This window comes from Chrysochloris asiatica, unplaced genomic scaffold (genome assembly GCF_000296735.1).
Source record: "Chrysochloris asiatica unplaced genomic scaffold, ChrAsi1.0 scaffold00053, whole genome shotgun sequence".
Lineage (NCBI taxonomy): Eukaryota > Metazoa > Chordata > Mammalia > Afrosoricida > Chrysochloridae > Chrysochloris > Chrysochloris asiatica.
In genome coordinates, this window is record NW_006408571.1 from 13,076,493 (window position 1) to 13,087,072 (window position 10,580).

At 44.5% G+C, this 10,580-nt stretch overlaps 2 pseudogenes; both read right to left on the reverse strand.

Annotated features, from left to right (window-relative positions):
* Positions 1-644: 644 nt before the first annotated feature.
* Positions 645-7,004, reverse strand: LOC102820895 (annotated as a pseudogene).
* Positions 7,005-9,279: 2,275 nt separating this feature from the next.
* Positions 9,280-10,315, reverse strand: LOC102821278 (annotated as a pseudogene).
* Between the last annotated feature and the right edge of the window lie 265 nt (positions 10,316-10,580).

Sequence of the window (10,580 nt, forward strand, 5' to 3'; positions counted from 1 at the left end):
TCAGGACTGATTGTGAGGACTGGAAATGTAAAGGTGGACATTTTATAGCAAGGAGGGGAGTGATTGACCTTTCAGTCTAGGAGCGGAGGGCCTTGGGACCATCAAAGGAGACGAGCAGAAAGCGGGACCCCACCCAGAGGAGCAGTGGGCCTGAGACTGAGACAGAGAGAATGGCGTGAAAAGATGGAGTGGTTGGGGACTAGGGATCCAGAGAGGGAGAGGGGCTGTGTGCTGAGGACCTTGAGGGGAGGGCTGGCAGAATTGCGGGGTGCACCCTTTGGTTGGGTGATGATGCATCGACTGGATGGTAACTATGGCAATGAGACGATGTATGATGGAATGAATGTAAAACTAATGTTCCTCCATGTAGACTATCACACAATACACAATAAAACATTTAAAAAAAAAGAGAGAGTCAATGCTGAGAGCTGGCCTAGGGCATACCAGAGGAAGGAACAGAGGACGCATTTATGTACAATTTCTGTGACAGGGCCAGTTGGACTTGGTGTCATCTTCTGGGGACTTTCTGGGATGAAAACACCAGAGTCATGGCCACACTCCATATGACTCTTGCCTCCCTGAAAGTAAATAATGATCTCTCTTGTTAAGCAGAGACTCCTGATAATGCTGCATGCTATTCTGTCTCACCTGGAGGTCCAGGTCTGGCCCCATACCTGTCTGGAAGCCTCCTATATCTCCTGTTCCTTGAACTGTAGATGACAGAATTCAGCAAGAGCATGACTACAGCATAAAGGAGCATGAAGATTCCTTCAGAAATGTCGGGTTCCTTTTGCTTGGGCTTCATGTACCTGTAGATGACAGCACCATAGAAGAGCACCACGCCAGTCAGGTGTGCTGAGCAGGTGGACAAGGCTTTGCCCTACCCTGTAGCTGAGGGTACCCTCAGAATGGAGACCAGGATTAGAGTGTAGGAGAGGCAGATGATGTCAGGGGCACAGGCAGCATCAGAACGTTACCAGCCAGCAAGAAAGCCTCACAACATTGCCACAATTTCACAGAAGTGGCTGACCACCTGTAGCTTCAGAGGGCAGCCTCATGATCATTATCATTTCAGCCACTGACTTGAGGAGGCAGAAGACCCAGATGGCTTCCACCAGTAATAGGCATTGCTGGTTACTCATGAGCACAGGTTACTGATTTGACAATCAAATGGCGAGGCAGTGATCTTAGGTCATGATGGTAAGTAGCAGGCATTCAGTGGAGCCCATGGTCAAGCTCAGACACATCTGGACAGCACAACCACTGAAGGAGATGGTCTTCTGAGTCTACAGCAAGTGGATCAACACCTGGGATATAAATGAGGATGTGTAACAGATGTCCTGGTGTGGTGCTGTAGGATGAGCACTGGACTGCTAATCGCAAGGTTGAAGGTTCAAGCCCAGCAGCCATTCCTCAGAAACCCTATACAGGGTCGCTATGAGTCAGAACCAACTTGGAGGTACTTAACAACAACAAAAACAGATGTCTAGAAGGATAGGTTGCTCAGGAAGAAGTGCATGGGCCTGTGCAGGCAGACATCCAGCACACTCACTGCCACAATGGCTGTGTTCCCCTGCAGGGTCACCAGGTACATGGCTGAGCACAGAGGGAAAAGCAGGTGCTCCAGGGCAGGTAGACAGAAAAGTCTTTCAGAAAGAACTCAGGGACCCCTATCCTATTGAGTACCTCTATGCTGCAGGGTTTGGAGAGCCAAAGGCTGGGAAGGATGCAGAGTCACGGGAAGAGGCAGACTACTAGGTTCTTTTCCAGCTCTGACTTTATTCAATCCTCCTGCACTCCATGGAACTCAGTTTATCTATATGGAAAACAAGGATGATTGATTTCAATCAGCATTTCCATTAGAGGGTAATGTGAAATGTTAGCAGGCAATCTGAAAAGTCCATTTGAGGAAACACTGAATTAATCAATAGTAATTTAAGTTCTCCACTGCAGGACTTCCCAGAGACTTTAATACATCTGTGACTCTCTAAAAGGAATGTGGAGTATGTTGTGTTCTCCAAATCTATTTGATCATGGACTCACCTTTCACAGAGCACCACTACCTTTTGTTTTCAGATCAGTGTTCTGACTTGTCTCTTCATGTTCTGGTCGCCATGCATAAACTATACTTTGTACCTTAAGTCGCGGGGGGCTGCTGCCCCCCAAACTGCTCAGGAGCCCTTTAGTTGACTCACCCTTTGCCTTCTCCCAGGACCTGCCCAGCACTCACTGTGTGTGCACTAAGCCTTCAGAATCGGCCCCTTTACTGCCAATCCTCCTACTTTCTCTGGCCTGAAGCCAGCCATGCTATCCCTCCAGAACATGCAGGATTGCCTCCAGAAAAACACCCTGAGAGGTCAATCTGCTGAGTCTCCTATTGTGCAGGTGGGAAAACTAAGTTCACACAGTGGGTCTCTGGCCAGGTGGTTCTAGAATTCAGTCCTCCTGGCAAAGGGACATATACATTAAGCTCAGGACAGACTTGCCTTTTTACACATCCCCAAATGTTGCCTAAATTAGACAAGCACTTTTCTCCCTAGCAAAGGAGTAGGATTCAGCTTCTCCTGGATGTTTTGAAGGAGCTCTGGTGTCATGATGGGTTAAACACTGGGCTGTTAACCTCAAGGCTGGCAGGTCAAATCCACCAGCTGCTCCATAACAGAAAGATGAGACTGCCTGTCCAGTCTACATTTACAGCTTTGGAAACCCTAAAGATCAGTTCTACTGTGTCCTCTGCAGAATCCTATATGAGGCAGACTCAACAGTGGGTTTGGGTTTGGTTTGAGTTGGTGTTTTGGAGCACTTGGCATGGTGTCAGATAATGCCACAGGAAGCATTGCCAGACTCTGGGCCACGGCTGAGAACCTCCCTTGCATGAGACTGTTTCCTCCCTTTACTCTTCTCCCATTTATTTCAGCCTCAAGAATTTATTGCATTGCACTAGGCAGTAGGAGGCCAAATGAGGAACGATGTGCTCACAAGTTACTACATTGAACATGTCCATGAAGATGTGCCCTCTTCCGTGCCTAACCTCATCAACTTCTGCTTCCAGTCTGGAGGCCTGCCTGCCTGCGTCTCTTTCTTTCTTTCTCTAAACCTTTTTCTCCTTGCCCACTTCTTCCCTCCCTTCCTCTTGTTTTCTTTCTTAATTCAAACTGTTTACTTCTTCATAGGTGCATTCAGATTTACTATTTCTCCTAGACTTAGTTTCATTAGTTTGTTTCTTTTTAGGAATTTGTCAATTTCATCTAAGTTATCTAATTTGTTGGTAAAGAGTTATTCATAGTTTTCCCTTATAACCTTTTCCATTTTTGCAAGTCAGTGGTGATGCCCCTTTTTTTCAACTGACAAATAATTTGAATATTGTCTCCTTTTTCTGGCCCAATCTCGCTAAAGGGTTACCAATTTTGTTCTCAAAGAAGCAACTTTTGGTTTCCTTGGGTTTTCCCTTATTTTCTGTATTTCACTATTTTCTGCCCTATGTCCTGGTGGACCAAGTGCTTAAGTGCTCAACTGCTCACCAGAAGGTTCTATGTTCAAACCCACCAGTCATCCACAGGAGAAAGCTTCCATAAAGATCTACAGCCTTGGAAACCTTATGGTCAGTTCTATGCTATCCTATAGGGACACTATGAGTCATAATCAACTCAATGACAATGGGAAATCTTGATTATTTTCTTCCTTCTCCTTGTTTTGGAGTTAGTTTTCTCTTTTCCAAGTGAGTTAAGGTGGAAGGTTAGATTAATGATTTAAGATCTTCTTCTTTAAATGGAGGTAAGTACAGGTATACATTTCCCTATAAAAACTGCTTTAGCTGCATTCCATAATTTTGATTGTATCTTCATTTTAATTCATATCAAATTTTTTTCTAATTCCCCTCATATTTGTGAATTTCCCCCAATTTTTTGTTATTCATCTTTAATTCTGCCATTGAGGTTTGAGAACATACTTTACATATTCTCAATTCTTCCAAATTTATCTTTTTTCTCTCTCTCTCTTTTAATGGCATAGCATTTAACTTGCCCTAGAGAATATTCCTTGTGAATTTGGAAAGAACGTGTTATAGATTGATTTGTGTTCCTCCAAAAAACATGTGCTATAAATCACAACCTCTGTTATAAATCACAACCTCTGTATCTATAGTTATAATATCATTTGGGAATGAATTTTTTTATTGTTAATGAGGCAAAATTAGCCCAAGCTGTGTTTTAAGTCAATCTCTTTTGAGATACAAAATGGTAGATTAAGCAAGGAAACACGCAAGCAGAGAGGAGGGAAGATAGTTTCCAGACCCAAGAATAGAAACTGAATAGAGGCAAGTACCTTTCCCTAAAATTAGGTAAGACAAGTGTGTGTTTTCTGTTTTACATTCTGTGATGCCTGGGTATTCCATCTTGGAGCATTTGATCAATTACAGCTTTTTATGTTTTCCTCTTACCCTGATTCCATTACCCTAACATCCTATTCTTCCTGACATGGGAGGAGTGAACAAGTAATATGCTTGCTTTCAGTTTGGAGCTCTTTGTCCTTAGAGATACTACCACCTGATAGCCTTTCTTTTGATGGACTCATGCATCCATACCTTGAGATTTACATCATTCCATTTGGTTCCTAGTGAGTAAAGTGCTTAGCACAGTTCCATGTCCAACACATGGTAAGTGTTCAATATACATTTGCTAAAGGGGAAGATGTGTTTAGGCATGTAGAGGGAACATGGAAGGAAAGACACAGAGGCAGGAAAGACAGATATTTATCAGGAAACTGTGAATAATTCAGTATGTTTTGGCCTGGAATGTATGTGAAAGTAGAGAGTAGGGCAGTGGAAATTAGCAGCCAATGATGAAGTTGGATAAATAGAGGACATGTTTGGTTTTCATTCTGTAGGAAATAAGAAAGGATTTAAGCTGTAATAAAAATTAATGTTTTGCACTTGAAGGGGGAGGGGAATGGAAGAACAGTTAGGCAGGTTTGCATGGGCTAAGTGGGACAGAGGTAAATAATGATGTATCCTCTGGGATACAGGGATTGAGGCATGGTTTGAATGGGTAAAAGAGAGGAAGTAATGTTAAGATGCTTGGCTGTCTTTTGAATCTTGGTTTCCCTTATCTATTGTTGTAAAATAGACTCTTAAATGGGAGAGAAAGGAATAGCCAGAAACATCACCATAAAAAACTTATAAGTCTGTCTTCAGCCTATAACTGATTGGAATATCTAAAATGGGGCTAGAACTGCCCAGTGAAGGAGGCTTCCTGTGGAACCTTTGCATTGCATAAGACCATAGGTGGAATCCTGATCCTCATCCAGAACATTTTGAGGTGGGAAATTTCCAATGAAAGGACAAGCAGACCAGCCTAAAGTGGCTTAGAAGAAACAGAAGACACTTCTTGAAAGAAAGACCAGAAGGAAAAATAAAAAAAAATAACAGCAGTCTGGTTGACTACTACAAGAACAAGCAAGTCATCCACCCTGGGAGCCATCAAGGCAAGTGGTCAGGTCCCCTCAGGGCAAACCCCCTTCCAAGACTAAGATTCAAGGGGAATACACAAGCAGGCATGTGGTCTTACTGCTGAGCACGTTGGTCACCAGTAAGGAGAAATTGGGGAAAAACAACAATGAAGTTGTGAGCTAAGTCCAACCACAATCAACAGACTCCTATCAACCTGGGCTGAGACATGGTTGGCTGCAGTATGGCGAGACCTGGGGACTCCTGGGACCAGGGACAGGAATTCAGCCACAGAGGACTAGAGTGGAGAGTTAAGGGTCAAGCTGATATGAAGTGAGGAGAGATGCACAAGAACACCCATATTTACAGATAGTACCCATTTGACCTGGCTTCAAAGGTTGAATGACCAGAACTTGACTAGAGGAAGAAAGAAGAGGAAAAAAAGACTAATCTGCTACAATTTGATGAACTTGACCTATGCTTGTAGATGTAGCAGCTCAAAAGAGGGAATGAATCTTTAGAGCAAGGATCATTCCCACCTCCTTGGTACACAGGGTTGACAGGGATGAGCAACTTAGACATTGGCTACCTAAAATGGTGGGGCTACAAAGACATGAAGTGACTGGCTTACAAGCTTTCAAGAGGGAGCTTAGTTTCAGAGGGTACAGGGTAAGGTAGAATCTTCACTGAGTGTTTTCCAACCTGTCTGGGCAGGGCTGGTGAAAGGATATGGGGATAAGACTCTTGTGGTTCAATAGTGAATAATTGCTATCAGCACTGATTGTGAGTGTTAAAATGTAAAGGTAGATGTTTTGTAACAAAGGAGGGGGAGTGGCTGATCTTGCAGTCCAGGAGCGGAGGACCCTGGGACCATCAAGGGAGAAGAGTAGAGTGCAGGACCCTATTCAGAGAAGCAGCAATGCTGTAGATGGAGGCAGAGATGTTGACGTAGAGAGATGAAATGGCTGGGGACTCTAGACTCTGGGAGGGAGAGGGTCTGTGTGTTGACGGCCAGGGGGTAGGCAAACCCTTTGGCTGTTTGATGATGCATGCAGGGAATTGTAATCATTGCAATGAAACTAAATAAGATAGGATGAAGGTAAAGCTAATGTTCTCCCATGTAAACTATCACATAATTCACAATAAAAATTTTAAAAATAATAATGTTTTGATGGTCAGTGTGAAGGATGGATTTAGGAGAGAGTTGGGAGGACAGCAGCACGATGACACAGTTGTTCTAATCTTTGAGAGCTTTTGAGTGCAGTGAAAGTGGACAGGAGACATCTGGTTTCAGAGCAGTTAGGAGGTAGATTTTATAGGAGATTATGACGGATCGGAAATGTGGGGGGAGGTGAAGGATGAGAGGAAGTCTATGATGACCACCGTGTTTCTGGTTTGGTGACTCAGGATTGGTGATGCTAGTCCCTGAGAGAGTGACATGATTTTTAGGGGAAATGTGTGGGATTCAGTTTAGGACATTTTGAGTCTGAGGTGCTTGGGAACTAGTAACATGATAACTTTGGGCAGACCTGAACCTGATGTTGATCTTGTCATATAACATTGTCCTCCTTGATTATCTCCTGATTTCTTTCAGTGGAAGAGATTTCAAGATCCAAACAATACAGAGCTTTGGCCAATACAGAGCTGTGGTCAGCAGATATTGGTGGATGCTCATGTGCATCTGCTCACATTTCTGGACCTTTGACCACCTATAGCTACCTGGAGCAATTAGAGTAATAGAGGGCTTGTGTTGCAGACCGTGCAGACCTGGTCAGGGGTTCGAGGCCCTGTGGGCCCGAGTGTTTCAGACCATACAGGCTGCAGGCTCTGAGGAACAGACTCTAGCCACCTGGCAGTTATAGCAAATTGTTTTCCATCTTAGTGTCCAGTTATGTTTGTTATTATTTCATACATGAGCCCTTAATATCCACAGATAAATGTAATATTTTCCTAAAAGCCGAGACTGTAAAGGTTTCAAAGGTTAAGCTTTTCTCCAAAGGATTGACTAAAAATAACTTTGCTACTTCCCGGTTCTTTGTTCTATAGACAAAAGGACATCCTCCATAAACCTCTCCCAGGTGCAGCCCATTCACCTAGGTGTCTTGCGTCTTCCTGCAAACCTGGCTCAGGAAGCCAACACAGCGGGACTCCTCCCAAGCCTTTTGACCTGCCTTCTCACCTTCCCCAACCGAGCTCAGGTGCTATAGATATGTTAATTGAGCCTGAGAAACCAAGTTGCAGGCCTGGGACTTGAACCTGCAAATTATGATGTAAAGTTGCCTGAATGTCTGGCAAATTACGTATGTTAGCTGTACCTTGTCTTAGTCCCTCCCAGCTTGGTGTGAAGCTCCTCCCCTAAATAAAACGGAGGCACAGACCGACCCAGGTATGCATTACGGGCATGCGTTAAGAGCATGCATTACAGCCTGAAGGGTGTGTTATACGGCTGACCAGGCATGCGTGGCTGACCAACTAGCTAAGGGAACGAACTGCCCGCATAGCTAAGATGTTTGCTATGTGGGATCTTACTGCCCTCCTGGCTAATATGTTCACCATGCCTGATCTGCCGGACGCCAGTAATACACCCACTCTGGCTTCGGGGTGTCTCTTTGTCTCTCTTGTTGTGTCTCTTTGTCTTCTCTTGTGCTATCCCTATCGCCGCCAGGTATCACCACCTCGTGAACCAAACACTCGTGTCGAGGCCGGTCCCCGACAGGCTTGATCTCACATGGTGACTTTGTGAGGGTTTCAGAGAGTTGTTGTTGTTAAGTGCTGTTGAGTCAGTTCTGACCTATAAGGGACCCTGTATAGGAGCAGCTGGTGAACTTGAACCACCAACCTTGTGATTCAAACAGACTTTGCAATGTAGCACATTTATAGATCTTGTATAATTGGGGAGCAGTTGGTGAAGTCTATGTTACTTCTGCATTCATTGTTGTACCTGCTCTAGGTCAGTTGGGCTGGCAGTCAGAAAGGAAAGCTGTGTGAGAAGTGGGGGTGGGGGGTGGGGGCAGGGGATAAGGAAAATTGGGAGCCAGAAGGACAAACTGGAACTTGTGTCTTTTACTGCCATCAACTTCAATTACATGGGAGGCCTACAGTAGAAGTTGGTGCTCTTCACCTTGAAGATGCCCTTGGCCCAGGATTCAGGATGGCTAAAAGAAGACATCTGGTGGGAACTCAGGTGATGAGGGCCTACCTAGCTTCTGTCCCATGCTAACAAGGCAAGCTAGCAGATGAGTGACAAGATGTGTGTATTTCCACAGTATCTGGTGCCCCACACTGACCTAAGCATAAAAAAATAATTGCTACTAAACTTTTACTTTCCAAATCTCATTGCACATTTTTCTTGTGGTCAATCTTAACGCTGAACCATTCAGGAAAAATAATTTGGGGAAATAGAAGTAAAACTTCATTAGGTTGACATACTACAAAACTGCTGTAAGATGAGTGACCTTTTTTATTCCGCTGGATGGATGGTCAGGGGAAGTGAATCCAAGTCTCTAGTAGCTCTTAGATTGACAAGGATCGTATGGACATCATTAGGCCATTGACAAATATTTCAGTTCTCATTCTCCTTGCAGACACATGGTAGCTATTGTTCCCCTCTCCCTTGATGTTAGATGTGGTCATGTGACTAATGTTGATTAATGAAAACAACAGTGGAAGTAAGATGTCACTTCTGAGTGGAAAATTTCAGAATCATTGCATGCTTTGTCACTTTTTCTTTTCCTTTTGTCAAGGTGACATGCAATATTTCAGATGGTACTTGTTTTATCATCCTGATTCCCAGAGGGATGAAGATGACGATACAGATCAGAACCCCATTCCATCATCTAATGGGCCTGGAACCTGAATAGAAATAAACACTTGGAGGTATAACCTACTGAAACATTGCCTACCCTGACAGAGAAGGATGGCGTGCAGCAGTAAAATTGGGACATTTTCCTGGAGAGCAGATCTCCCCTCAACAGAGCTATTGCAGTGGCTTTTACCTCTGTGTTCCTCAGGCTGTAGATGATAGGGTTCGGTGAGGGTGTCACCACCCCATAGAACAATGCAATGATCTTATCCAAGTCAGGGTCCTTACTTAGCCTTGGGTTTGAAGTACATGGAGAAGAGAGTCCCATAGAAAATCACCACCACTGTGAGGTGGGCAGAGCAGGTGGAGAAAGCTTTGTGCTGACCTGCAGCAGAAGGCACCCTAAGGATGGTAGCAAGGATGAAAACATAGGACAGAAAGATAAGCAGGAGCGGAGCAAGTGTCATAAAAGGTGTAGTTACCATTAATGACAGTGCACTGACGGAAATGTCCCCACAGGACAGTTTCACCACTGCCAAGATCTCACAGAAGTGGTTAATGACACTGTGGCCACAGAAGGGGAAATGCCAGACCAGAATAGATTGCAACAGCAAGTTGGTGAAAACTATCCCCCAACTCAGTCCTGCCATCTGCAGGCATGTCTGCCCACTCATGAGCTCTGAATACCTAAGTGGCTGGCAGATAGCCACATAGCAGTCATATGCCATCATGGCCAGGAGCAGTCACTCTGTGGAGTAAGGTACATCTGTAGGACACAGCCAGGGAAGGAGATGGTCCCTTGTTCTTTCAGTAAGTTGATCAGCATGAGTGGCACAAAGAAGGATGTGCCAAGGATGTCAATGATGGAGAGGTTGCTAAGGAAGAAGTACATGGGATTGTTTAGGCAGGGGACCAGAAAGTTCAGCCCTATGAGAAGGGAGTTCCCCATCAAATTCACAGCATAGACGGACACCCAGGAAAAGCACAAACAGGACCATCTCTAAGTTAGGGTGCTCAGAAAAGCCCAGCAGAATATACTCCCTAACTGCTGTCTGGTTTGTCCCATCCATCATTCTCCCTTCTTTTCCATCTGGACCACATAGACTTGGATAAAAACTCTGGCTGATCCGGTAGCTAAGCAGCCTATATGTGTGTCCCAGGGCAGGTCACCTCCATCTTTGGAATTTAGTTTCTCCATCTGTGAAGTGTAAATTGATCTTCTCAGCTCTACAGTTCTACTGAAATTGCTTAGGGGAGGATGCTGGACATTCTGCTCCATGCCACCCTTAGGGTGAGTTTAGAGGAGACAATAGAGTGAGAATCTTTTGGAATCTA